Source organism: Camelus ferus, chromosome 14 (assembly GCF_009834535.1).
Source record: "Camelus ferus isolate YT-003-E chromosome 14, BCGSAC_Cfer_1.0, whole genome shotgun sequence".
Classification (NCBI taxonomy): Eukaryota; Metazoa; Chordata; class Mammalia; order Artiodactyla; family Camelidae; genus Camelus; species Camelus ferus.
The window spans coordinates 12,503,526-12,517,658 of NC_045709.1; the positions used below are offsets into that span (position 1 = coordinate 12,503,526).

The window sequence follows — 14,133 nt, forward strand, 5'->3', positions numbered from 1 at the left end:
GCTCAGCCAGGCTCGTAGAAGCGATGGGAGCCGGTGGAAGCGGGCGGCGGAGCAGGGCCCTCGGGTGGGAGGAGGAGGCTGACGCGAGCATGTGCGAAGTGGGCTGAAATTCACGTCCCGTTTGGAGGAGTTTGGGGATAATGGTTTATGACATTGAGGACTTCGGAATCCTGAATCCGTGAAAGTCTGAGCTGGGCGTAAGTAAGATACCCCAAGACCTGTACCTGCACTTAGACGTTCAGTAAAAGTTAATTCTAGTTAAGTTCACTTTAGAGTCCAAGGCAGCTGTTGGCTGCTCTGAAGATTTAAATGCAGATGTGCAAAGAATTCCAAAATATAGTTTGTGAAAAAAGTAAGGCGCATTAGTGTGTATGGTGTGGTTACTTGTGTGTATGACCGAAATACGTGTAAATTCAGGCTTTTTTTTTGTCCTGGATGGCGTTCCTGTGGAAGGAAGGCTTCCACTTTTCATTTTACGAACAGATTGAAATTTTCTAAACTTACCCATGTGTTACTGAATCTATTAACGGAAGTTATTAAGGTAGGGTAATTATGGCCCACTTTTCTGCGTTTGTTTTGTAGTTCACTGAATTTGCAATTGTAAAAAAAGGAAATAAAATAATTTGAAAATTAGAATGATATGTAGTAGTATGAAGACAAGGAAATTATTGTAAAATTGAAACATTTAAAGCAATTTTTTTTTTAGTTTTTTGGAGGGGTTGGTAATTAGGTTTATTTGTTTGTTTGTTTATAGAGACGCGGTCCTGGGGATAGAACCTAGGACCTTGTGCATGTTAAGCATGTGCTCTACACTTGAGCTTTATTTTTATGTTTTTTATGTTCACTTACCATTTTTATAAGGCTAACTATAAATTATAAGCTAAGGGCTTAAAATCAATATTTTTCAACAGTTCAAATCAGTTTTTTTCCAACAGTTAAAATAAATGTTCAGGTAAGCCTCATCAGAGACCTGTGTTTTATATATGTATACAATTACATATGTATAAATATAATATTTTATTTATATAACAATTCTTATTGAAGGTAAGGTTTTCTTTTAGTGAAAATGTAAAACGTATTTATGTATACTGAACTTCATAATATACTAGAACAGTGAAAGAATTAAAAGACAGACTCTGACCAAGATATTTTAATTTAACGGGAGAATACATGCACGTAAAAGAGTAAAGCGTTTTTACTTTAACTACAGAAGAACCAGACTGAAGCGTGAAATGTGGACATTCTTACCTTCCAAATAGCAGCTGAAAGGAGGGCCTCCCCTATTTCCCCTTTATCCCCTTTGGATGGTTATTTATGTTTTTCTGCTCTTTGGCCTCTGAAATCAGTAGAAGTCCCATTATACTGCTCACTGTGACTTCATCAAAATATATATGGCATTTATTAAAGCCTTGTCTGGAGAACCATAGAATAGAATGTTAAGCCCTCTACATTTTTCACTATATTAATAACAATAACTACTGCTACTTAGCATGCAGGTTAATTGAGAGTCAGACTCAGTGCTGGATGCTTTTAATACACTATTATTGTCACAACTACCTTGCAACACAGGGATCATGACCATGTGATCATGTCATTAGTATTGTGTTTATGATGAATAATCCAAGGCTAAGAAATCTTTCCAAGGATATATGGCCAACCCCAAATCACATAGTTACCAGCTAAGTTGGCATTAGTTATCAAATTCTATTACTGCTTCCTCGGTTTTCATTTTGAGTTTTATACACCTCACACTTGGAATGTAGGCAAACACTTTTGCAGCTGAACTGTCAAATGTGTTCTATGTTGGTGTTGCATTGACACGGTTTACTACCTTTACATTGACACCAGCCTTATTTTTCTAAAACAGATACGATCCTATTACTTTTTTGCTTTAAAAACCACGATGACAACTATTGAATAAAATAACTTTTCAGTATGGTGTACACACACTTCATAAACAGACCTTCATGATCAGGTCTCAGAGTATCACTCTAGTCTTATTCCTGGGCACTTGCTTGTGATCACAACACTCAAGCCACCTGTATTTTCTGGGCCACAAATACATCACAAACTCTAAGTCTCCAAACATTGGCTCCTACAAGCCACTCTTCCAGGAATGTCTGCTCCTAGGGAATTGGTGAAATCCTATTTGCCCTTCTGGCTGCACTCAAATATCCGTTCTCATCTGTGCCTTCACACAGCTCCTCATCTGTCCTTGGGCAGAGCTGATTGATCCCTGACGCAAATTCCGTAGCAGTTAATACATACCACCTCTTACAACTTGTGTCATATGATTATTTAAAAAATTTATTTACGTATTTGTTGTCCCCCTCCCCAGACTCTTAAGCACGTGGATGATGGGGACTATGTCACTCATCTTTGCCTTCCTAGTTTCCAACACAATATCTTGCACAACATATGTGCTTACTAAAGGCTTCCTGAATAAAAGCAATGAAATGAAGTTTTATGGCTTTATAAGTTAGAGTTCTTAATTGCAACTTATAGGAGCTGACTGGGGATGATTTAAATAGAAGTTTACTTAACAAGAGGATTCAGGATATGTCCCAGAATTAATAACAAAGAAGAAGGAACACACTTGGAAGAGAGACTGTAACGAAGGAAGCTGGGGACAGATAGCCATCACCAAAATCACTCCAGAGAGCAGCTCCTCGTGGAGCCCATTGTCCTTATTGCCGAAGCCTGGATCCACAGGTCACTTCAGCCACACTTCTGACCCTGGTTGTAAGGTGCCTCCATGGTCCAATGCCAGTGCCGTCTGGAGACCATGCTGTTTAAAACCCTACCACCTCCTGAGGCGATCTCCCCTGTCTGTGCTTCATGTATCACTTTCTCTTGATTAAAAATCTAGGACAGATGCTGTTTATTGGCAGAGGTTAGATAACAGATTGTGCCCACTGCCAGGGGAGCTGAGAAAGTGGACAATTACTTGAATATAAAATGAGAATTCCTATACCATGCAACCCACACTCCCACCAATAAATAGGTAGATAGATATTTAGATAGACAGACAGACAGATAGATAGATAAATGGCAGTTGTCCACCACAGTGTACACCTTCAGTTATATAATATCAACATATACTTTTCTTCCCATTCTTAACGGTTCAAAAATATTTTCCCTAATAGAATGCAGTGTATTTACCACATAACCAAAATCGCACTTACTTTATCCTCTAAGGAACAAGCAGAAATCTAATCTTTTTTTCTTTCCTACTTGGCTCAAAGTCCAATTTTCACTAGTTTTATCATAGCCTTTCTTCAATATCATGTAACTTATGGACCAAACTGTAAAGAAACGACCAACAACCCATTCTGTATAAAGCGTCATTCAAGGGAGAAAAGACAGAATAGAACACAGGGTTGTGTCACATTTTTAATTTCCACAACTGTCACAAAGCTGTTGTTGGAATGCATGATTTCTGTCCTTTCTATGATCCTTTTGTCTTCAGCCAATACATCAGCTGATGAAAGTTCCTTATCTGGTGAGGTGACCCAAAAGAACATAGACCTTTGATAGTTCTGGCTATATGAAGTTCCTGTATTTTCCTCTTAATTTTGCTGCAGGACATGAAAATCCCAGGAAATACTCAGATGATTATCTAGGTTCTGTCCTGTGCCTTTCTGACTGTCCTCTTACTCGGTAGCAAAAACCCAACTTCCCCTTTGTTCAGGGTCAGGAGCAGTCACTCTGCAAACCACATAAATAACTCTCCTTTTTTAATCTGTTTGGGCAGTGTCACAAGTTCAACAGGACCCCTCATCATCCAATTCATGGGACTGCTGTTGCTGCTCCTGATATAAGTTCTCTTTCTGAGGCCCTGACACCTTTAATCACAAGACCTAGACTCTGCAGTTCCATGTGTCTGTGTGCTTTCAGGAGACAGTAGGGGTTTAAGCAACACAGAGTTCCGGAGGCAGCATCGGCAGGGGTGCCAGACTTCCGGAGACAAAGAAGATTTTTACAAGTGAGTAATTTGGTGAGAGGTGTCCACCCACCCAGCTGTCTTCCCAGATCAGACTGTGGGAGAAACAGGACCAATACCAACCTCTAGTTTCAAGAACAGCGTGCGCCTGAACTCAGGTGGTGGTGTCTGGTTGCTGCAGGAGCGGCTCATTAATAGCTTCTATCACTGTTTTGTTATTGCTTCTTCTTAATGGACTATGTAATAAGACTAATGGATTCCGTCAGGATTACAATACCTCTTTCACTGTAAAGCGATTTCCTAGGGAAGAAGCAATGTGTGTGCAAAATTACGGTGGTAAATAACGCGTTCAGTAAGTCAATGGCTGACAGAAAAAGAAGGCTGATACAGGTAGGATTCTAGTTCAGTAGAAGACAGTATTTCCCAGCATGAGAGGGAAGGAATCTAATTGTGCAGTGGCTGGAGAATGTGCTGGAAGCTCAGGCTTGGCTGCAGCTGGCAGACTGAGCACTCAGCAGTGGCGGTAGCCCAGTAAAAGGAAGTCCGTGTTTTGAGCCTATGTCCTTGTCACCATTTGACTTCATTCATGGGCCAGTGAGCAAGGGGGTGGTTAGGAAGGATGACTGACATCCACAGAGTTGGTCACTTTGTTCAGCTGATGCTTAGGGACTGTGTGGTCCTCCAAAGCCTCGCCATGAATAGGCCTGATCTCTCAGAGTGACCACAGGTGATAATCTGATGAATTTTTTAGTTATTGCGTCCTATAGGCTGCCCACATCTATCCCTTATTACTGGCCAGTTTTACTGTCTTCAGCACCTATCAGACCAGAGAGTAAATCCTGGATTCCCCCATCATTTCTTGAGAATTAGTTATATTGGACAGATCAAAGACTCTCCGTGAAAACTGGAGAATCAAGCTCAGGAGATAGAAACAAAGGGAAGCTACGTTGCCAGAACTGTGGTCCAAATTACTCCCCAGGACCAGTTTGTTGAGCTCACTGGCCTCCAGGCTGAGCCGTGGATTCTGCAGCTGATGGTGTGCGTTGCTCTGACCTCTGGCCACCTTGGCTCCAATGCCCCTGGAAACTTGTAGGCCACAAACACCACTTCCCAGGAAAACTCCCCGCAGCACCAGTTTCTTTGTGTCTTTGAATCCTGTTCTCATGCTTGTGTGCCTGGCTAGTTGATCCTAAAGCACATCCCATGCTCTCGTTTCTAGAAAAGCTGAGAAATTGAGTATGAAACTTTTAGCTTTCATTTTTCCTTGTCAGTTTCTCCGTAGAAGTCCTTGTAACATGTGCTGTCTTTCTCACGCGTTCCCCTCAGGGTCTTTGAAGTAGTGAGCGCACGTTTCTTATCTCTGTTTAATCAGGACACCCTGAAGCCCTTCCTTTGTACCTTCTATGATCTGCTGTACTGCCTAGTCCTCAAGTTTTAGGTGTTGAGGCTTCTCACGTGGAAATATTTCCTGATTTCTCTCTTTTCTTTGAAACCTCATGAATTTTAAAAGCTGCCTCAAGTTTCTCTCTCTCTCTCTTTTTTTTTTTTAATTCAGACATATTTTCTGCGATAGATCTCATCTTTCTGTGTGTCCTTAAAATTCTCTGGTTTTAAGGTTTCGTTACTGAAACCTTTAGCGCTCATGAATGGAGTGATTTCAAACCTTTTAGCAATAAGAGGATTTCAAACCTTCTTAAAATGAAATCTTCAGAACGAGTAACAGTGTGGTCAGTCTGACCGAAGCCTGGGTAAGGCCCGAAGCCCTTTCTTTGCTGAGTACACCTTCCCTGTCACCTCTGCAGCCTCCCCTTGGCTGCCTGTACCAGTTGGAACCTTGGGTTGCAAAGTAACAGACATGGTAGTTTGTTAGGGTGGGTATGGGACATCGTGCACCCCAACTAGGCAATTTATGAAGGGGTTATGGTAAGAGTTGTGTCATAAGTTATAGTAAAGAAACAAAATGACTAAGAAGTAACTAGATGAAACTGTTTTCAAGAAAAGGCAAAGGATTGAAAAGCCTCCTTTCTACATGAAGAGGGTTGGTGTATTAGTAGGTAGCTCAGGTAGAATTATTCTGGAAACTGCCCCTACTTCCAGCATCCTGTCCGGAATCTCTAACCACAACCTGAAATTTTTTGAGTAAAGAGATGATAAATGACTTAGCAACTCCAGGAAGACGTAAAAGGCAGCACAGAGAAAATAACGATAAAATCAAATCCTTGCAATCAATATTTTCATACCAATTTGGAATGTTAGGGGCAAATCTAGGTGACCACAGCTGCAGAAAATAAATCAGAAAGAAAATGGGAAATTTGAACAGTGTATAATCGTCTGAAAAATACAAGTTGTTTTGTTTTTAAATCTAACAGGAACTTGTAACTTAAAAATGTTTTTTGTGTGATTGTAATTTAAAAAGATTTAATATTATTTGGTAAGTTTTTAACAGAATTTGTGAGTTTAGATCTGAATCATCAAATCTTTGTTAGGTTTTTAAGTATCATTTGAGTACTTAAGAATATTTTGTGTGTTTGATTTGTAATTCTACCTTCTTATCTGTTTGAAGTCCTTTACAAAACCAGTTATTTATTTTACATTAAAAGTTTTAGATACATCAATCACACTTACAAAGATTTTTAAATACTTAGGAGACCATAATTTGCATTACTTTAATGAGATGTTTAAAATAATACATGAATTAAATTTATAAGTTGTACTTAAATACTTGGGGAAATGTAATATCTTAAATTTAGAAACAAATTGAGTAATTAATAATCATGAGATTTGTAAGTAGATTTACTTGATACTTAAGTTGTGTCTTCAACTTAAAATCAAAATTTTAATATGTTAACTATTAGTGAAAATGAATGTGATGTAAACACACAAAAGCTATCTTTATAATCTTATTTTTTTAAAAAACCCTCAATTATCAAATGATAATTCTCCAAAAAGATACTGATATGTTGAAACCACAGATAAAGTGCCCTGGTCTTGGAGTCAGAAAACCTGGTTCGAACCGCAGCTCTGCCACCCGGGGCAACTCCCATTTTGCCTCCACTCATCCCCCCCCCCCCCCCCCCCCGCTATCTAACCTCCCCCAGGACAGTGGGAAGGAAAGCTGACTGGGTTGGAATTCAGCAAATGATACTATGAGCTCTCAGAAAGTGCTGACTTTTTCTCCTTGGCACAGATGCAGTGAGTCTCTTAAGAGTGAAGAGGAGGAAAATCCAGGTTAAAAAGGAAAGAAAGGAAGAAGGAAGGAAGGAAAATGGGAAGAAGGAAGGAAGAGAGGGAAGAAAGGAAAGGAAATGCTTATAAAGGAAGAAGGAAAATGCTCCCCAGGAAATTTTTACTACGCACCAATTTTGGGAGTCTCTCATCCAGTGGTTTTTCAGTGTTTCCTCAACCAGGAACTTCAGCGTCACCTGGAAACTTGTTGGAAATGCAGCATCTCCAGCCCCGCCGTAGGCCCACTGAATGGGAAATCCTGAGGATGAGGCCCAGCACTGTGTTTTAACAAGCCCTCCAGGGGATTCTGACAGTCACTAAAGTTTGTGTCCTGCTGCCCTGGCCGAAAGCACGTTTGTTTTTCAGTAAAGGCGCATCCAAATATGACAGGCCCCAAAGAGAAGTGTCATCTCTCTGGAAGTTTTGTTGCTCTTTCTCTGGTTCTCACAACACCGGGAAGAGTGGGCAAAACTAAATTAATAAAAAGTGGCATTTGTACTCTGGTTATTGCATACATACCTCATCAGTTTCCTAACTTACAGTAAAATACCTTTGAGGTGAATACATGTGTTACTTATCTGCATACCTCACAGCAAAAATTAGTATAATGCCTCATACAGTCAGTAAACATTTGTTAATGAACAAAATAAACTGTCTTCTTATAAAAATCAAGTTTTCTGTTTGGAAGTTACAAAGGCATCCAGGTCAGATGATGGCTCTTTAATTACTATCTGTGGGCACATGTTCATCTAATATTGCAAATATGATGTATGTGCTTACAGCTAAATGGAAGTTAATTTTCACAATCAAGGTAAACAAGAAAAATTAAGTATTCTACTAATTTCAGGTCAACAGCATCCTTTTCCTATACTAAAGAATCTTCCAAGCAGAAAAGTTGATTTTTATAAGAGAACAGTTTATTAGTTCAGTCCAGATTCTTAAAACATACTCGGTAAATCATGACTGATGATGATTATGTTGATATCAGGGTTATCATGTCTTTTGATAAAGACCTCACTGGGAGGGTGGGGTATAGCACGTACTCAGCATATGCAAGGTCCTGGGTTCAATCCCCAGTACCTCCATTTAAAAAAAAAAAGTCATTGGGAAATTTTATGTCATTCCTGACAACCTAAAACACATTTATGCTGGTCAGAAATTGGAAAACCAGAAAAAGTACATTACGTGTTATTACTGAAACATGATGAATTTTGAAAATGCTAAGAAAGACCATAAAATCAAACAGAGGTGGCCAAGAGCAATTTCTTTCTTGACCACAGACCTATAGGGCTCAGTTCATCAATATTTGAATTGTATGTGTGTAGCTCAATGGTTGTTAAGCTGTTTCTCTACAGACTACAAATTAATATTAATGAGAAATTCAGTGGCATTCAGCAGCAGCATTCTGTCACTGTGCTAGAGTAATCATTGATTTTAATTTAAAATATTAATGCAATGCAGTTTTTTGTCAGCTTAAAGCTACAATTGCACAGAAACAGCAAGTCCCAAGTCAGTGAGACTCTATTATAGGAGATTGAAAGCAAAACTGTCAACGGTGACTGGTTAGTAAGAAATGAACTGCTCTCCAGCAATTGGCCTATGATTATGAATGATTACATCCTTCCTAATGAATAACTGACCCCTGGAGTTATTTGCTTTGCAGTTTTAGACCAATCTGTTTAAAGAGCTGAAGGGCTGCCTGGTGTCAGAGGTGGAATGGTTCATTCTGAACAAGAAATTCAATCACGAGGCCGAGGAATAGAGCCACCCAAACCAGCTGGCACTTTATGCCAGAGGAGAGAAGAGCCAGTAGAAGAACTTGGGAAGGCATGAGAGCAGGTGAGCAGCAACCTTTGTGAAGAAGCAGCGTCTTGGTGTGATAGGCCTGATGGGACGTTGACGAGTGTTACGGACCCAGCCCTACTCTTTACGTCTGAAGGAGCAAAAACAGCGTGTTCTAGTGATCTCAGAGTAGAGAAAAAAGACTTTTCTTAAAAGGAAGCTCTTTAATCAAGATATGATTCCGAAGCCTAATTAGCAGAAACCAGACTCAGTCTCTCTTTGGGACCTCAGACCAAAAACTGTATCAGATGAATGACAATATACAAGGAGAGATCCTCTCTCTTTCTCTTGCCTAACTCCAGGCTGCTTCTTGGTGTCCTGTTTCTAAAGCCTATTTCCTATTTCTTAGGGTAAAGGATAAGCCCTGTTATTAATTTTGTTATTAACACTAAAAGGCTTATAAATCACCTGCCTCTGATAGGAAATCAACATCGAAATAATTTCTGGTGAAGTATATGTCTGGATATTTTGCCATGCCTGACACAAAGTTATGATGACGGAGTTTGAAGTGAAAATTTCTTTTGAAGTCATTGAATTGGTGTTCCTCATTCCCACTTAACTTTATAAAGCAACATACACATTTGTAAATTTTATTTTTTCATAAAGAAAAAAATGAAAATGCCGTTGGCTTTAATTCTACATGTTAATTAAACTTGATTTCTGAAGCAATAGATGTCAATTTACAGGGTAATTTTCTTAAAAAATAAAAAGCAAACAATTATTTGTTGAAATTATGCTATCCTTCAAAAGGTAAGGGCTAAGTTAAATTCAGTTTAACAAAGGAACACCTAATTAATTGCCTGTAACTCCATATAAGCAATAACATTAATGATGTAATAATGAGATTTTTCCCCAGCAGAGATAGGAAGGTAAGATGTAGGTATTGAACAGAAAAATAAATGCATGTTATTGAGCCTAGTATTTCTATTTGCTTCCAGTAGGTACAAACAGTATACTCTGAAAAGCCTTATGTTTAATTCAAAGAAAGTACTGTTTCTCCAAATATTCAAATGTGATGAAAAGTGAAACTATTAACACTATTTCTACCTTTAAAAATGCTGTATTTACAAAAAGCTATGTATGTTTGTATAATATTTTGAATGTCCATGCACTATATGGAGCATGGATTACATTGGCAAAAATGCTACATTATGTGTATTTTGGGAACAAGATAGAGTAGAAATATTAAAATTAATAAGAATGAGAATATTAATATGAACATGTTTTACACATCTCTATAAATTTTCATTTTATATACATGAATGATTAAATACACATTATGCTTTTATAAATGGTAATATAAATAGAAAAATAACCACGGGCAGAAGGGGGAATGCATTGAAAAAAAGGCTTCACAAAAAACCGACGACAGTATATGTACTTATTTACATAAAATTATAAATGTGTGGGTAGAAAAATTAGACGTAAAAATTCCAACAGTAGCTATTGACTTATAGAAAGTCCATGACAAATTGTCAATGAAAAATATTAGAGTTTAAAGTCTATGAATTATATTCTATAATGGATAAAAGCAAACAGTGAAACAAGAAAGAGAAACCAGAGGCATTTGTGTATAGATGATTATATTTGCCTGTTTAACTAGGAGACGATATGAAAGGATGCAGACTGGCCTGTTAACAGTGGATACCCCAGGAGACAAGGAAGCCGGGCGAGGTGTTAGCATTTCCTTTACACATCTGTGTATTATTCCACTTATGTAAACATGCACTAGCAATTTTTTCACATTTAAATCTTTTGTTGAAATAAAACAGAAAACTGCACATATCCTGAGTGTTCAGCTCAATAAGTTATCACAACCCTGAAACCACCGCACAGATAAAGAAAAAACAAGCACTAGCATCTCCGAAGGCTCCCTCAAGCCCCTCCTCAAGTCACTACTTCCAGGACCTCTTTTGACCTCTAGCTCCATAGACTAGTTTCATCCATTTTTCAACTTTTTGTAAGTGAAACTATATATTTTCTGTATCTGGATGCAATCATTTAACCTTAGATTTGTAAGATTCATCCATGTTGTTTTATGGAACAGTGCATCCCTTTTCTTTCAGTTTTGAATAGACCGTAATTTACTTATACACTGTTGATGGGCACTTAAATTTTTCAGAATCTTGCGATAGTACAAATAATATGAATACTGCCACAGAACTTCCTGTCCATGTTTTTGCTGGTCACACACGCTATTCCTTTAGGTATACATCAGGGTTCTGTTTGCAGTGAGCGACCTTGAGGGATGAGGCAATGTTCTGGGCAAAGAGTAGGCTCATTGCTATAAAACAGCAGGTTCCCCGAGTTCGGTATTTCTTCCTTATTACAGCCCACTGCACGTGCAGGGGCCATCTGGGCCCTCTGTCTTGCGCTCCTGGGACTTCGGGGAAAAAGGGACAAATACAAATGATTTTCACACTGTTTCCTGTGCCATGAGTAATAAAATCCTTTGTCTCTGATCCAAGCCTCTTTTGTCTTCTGCCAGCATCTGTGAAATAGGAACAGGCTAACTGATTAGCTTGTCATATGGTTAAAATCAAATCCCACTCTGACACCCATCACATCCAATACATTTATATTTCTCACAAACGTGACCACAACAAAGACATCAAAGTCAGGAAAATAACTTTGAGAATGTACTGGCTGTGTAAATGTCCTGGCTCTTTGTGTTGCCAGCAGCACCACCACGTCCTCTGAGGACATCCACCTGTACAGGGAGTAGAGGTGAGAATTTTCTAGCGGGTGAGAATTCGGAAGACCTGCCCGGTCGCTGGCGGGGAGGCAGCGTGACCCGGCTGCACGCATCGCGGCTTCCTCACCCCGTGCATCCTACATCGGGACGTCGGCCACGGCGCGCCAGGGCAGCCGCTCCGGTTCTGGCTCCGGCTCGGCTCCTCAACCCTCCGGGACCCCGTGGGACCCGGCGGCCCCTGGCGCGGACGTGGCGGGCGCCCTCTACAGGCTGGGGCGCCAGGCAGGCCAGCACAGGATGCGCAGCTGAGTGCTCGCGACCAAGGTGTCCGGGCTGCGCGGGCGGCCAATGCCTGCCCTCCTGACGGCCGCTGAGTGCACGCTGAAGTCCCTGCTGGTCCCTTGTGCCACCCCTGGGCTTGGAGCTGCCGGATGCGGGGAGGAGGCACAGACGCTGGAGGGAGGAGGGAAGGAAGCCCCGCAGGAGCCCAACCAGCCTAGGGACAGTGGACAGAGGTGACCGCAGACACCCTCCCCCCAACCACGGACGCCTTGGGCAGACTGTCGTGGACTGTCCCAGACGCCACCGGCACCCCAGTTGTTTACTCTCCTCCTAAACCTGTCCTGGCCCTTTGGCCACACGCTGAATCGTGATAAATTATTTGATGATCTTGAAAAAAAAAAATCCTCAGAGCCCATTTAAGTTTCACCAAAGATCACCAAAGACATAGTTCAGAATCACAGGATGTCTTTATTTGTCACGTGTCTTTATTCTCCTTCAGTCTGGGACAGTTTCTCAACCTTTCTTAATGTTTATGACTTTGACACTTGTGAAGATCCTGGCCAGTCACTTTATAGAATGTCCCTCAACTTCACTTTCTTTGATTTTCCTGACGATGAGATTCACTATGAGTTATTGATGGGAACATCACTGTGCTTGATGCTCAGTTGTTATTGCATCTTACCAGGTGGTACAGAATTTTAATTTGTCCAGTGACTGGTGATGTTCACTTTGATCTTTGGATTAAGGTGATGCCTGCCAGAATTCTTCACTGTAAATTATGCCTTTCTCATTTCTGTTTAATAAAGGTTTCATGGAAAGTCATTTGCAGCTATGTAAATATCCCATTTTTCATCAAACAAGTTTAAAATTTGTTTGTTTAGGACTCATAGTTTCCTATTTTATTCAGAGTCATGATCCATTTTCATTATTATTTATTTTTTATGCTCCAGTTGTCTCAGACTTGGCCAGAGGGAGGCTCTCCAGACTGGCTTCTGTGTCCTTTTGGTACAATTACATCATTGAGTATTTATTTTCTTCCTGTCATAATAATATGTTCCAGGTTTATCCCATGATTTTTCCTCCCTACAGAGGTATCTACATATCCATCTATATATATATATATATATCGAAAACCACAAGTTTACATAGATCTTTCCATTTCCAGTCAACACCGCAGGATTTATTTTGTTTTCTTCCTTCCTGTGAAAATAACTCCCTCTCAAACAGTAAGCAACTTGGTTTCTGTTAGCCTTAGTATATTTGTTCAATCCCCGCTATGTAACCTAACAGAAACTGGGCAAAGGATCTGGACAGAAAATTCACAAAAGAGAATATTTAATTGTCAATAAACATACGAAAAGGCACTCAACATGATTAATAATCAGAAAAAAACAAATTAAAACACAATGAAGTTTCATTGCACACTCGAATGTGGGTGAGCGTGGAGAGTATAAGGTCACATTCCGCTAGTCAAGTATCAATTAGTACAAGGACTTTGGAGAAGATTTTGGAATTCTTTCTTTACAAACTTGATAGAACAATCCCACTGTGGAAGGACATCCAAAGAGAATGTCTGTGACATATGAACAGGAAATCAGTAGTAACATTCTTTGTAATGGATCACACTGGAAACTAACTCAAAGTTCATCAACTGAATACATGAATAAATTGTGGAATATTCATACAAATAAATATTATACAGTATTGAGCACATACAGAAATGATCATGAAGTAGAAGTTTTAATTTTAGACCCTAACATGTAGCTTTTAGCTGTTTTCTGTCCTGAGTGGCTTGTACCTCCAGTCTTACGTGCTATGTCGGTTTCCTTCTAGCCTCATGTCTTACTATGCAGCAGGTTAAAGGATCTAATGTAATTATTTACATTAAGGTTTACGTCTCTAATGACAACTTACTATGTTACTTTCTAAGAGATAATTGCATTTTGAATAGAGAACACCCTTTTAATTCAGAAGAAGGGTGGTCAGCAGTGGAATTTCTGAAATCAGCCCCAGGTTGATAAGGCAAACGTTTCTTCAAGAAAGCTCTCAAAGCAATACTTTCTTTTGATACGAATCTTGACAGGTTCTTTAAATCAGAGGCTGCAAACTGGCATATGTAAGCCAAACTGGGGCCACACACATCTCA

General features: G+C 39.7%; 1 long non-coding RNA gene across 1 annotated transcript; it reads left to right on the forward strand.

Annotated features, from left to right (window-relative positions):
* The first annotated feature begins 9 nt into the window (after nucleotides 1–9).
* LOC106729341 lies at nucleotides 10–11,472 on the forward strand. The gene is made up of 3 exons (XR_001365728.2): nucleotides 10–197; nucleotides 3,755–3,985; nucleotides 7,131–11,472. It is a non-coding gene; the product is annotated as an uncharacterized LOC106729341 (long non-coding RNA).
* Nucleotides 11,473–14,133: the final 2,661 nt, after the last annotated feature.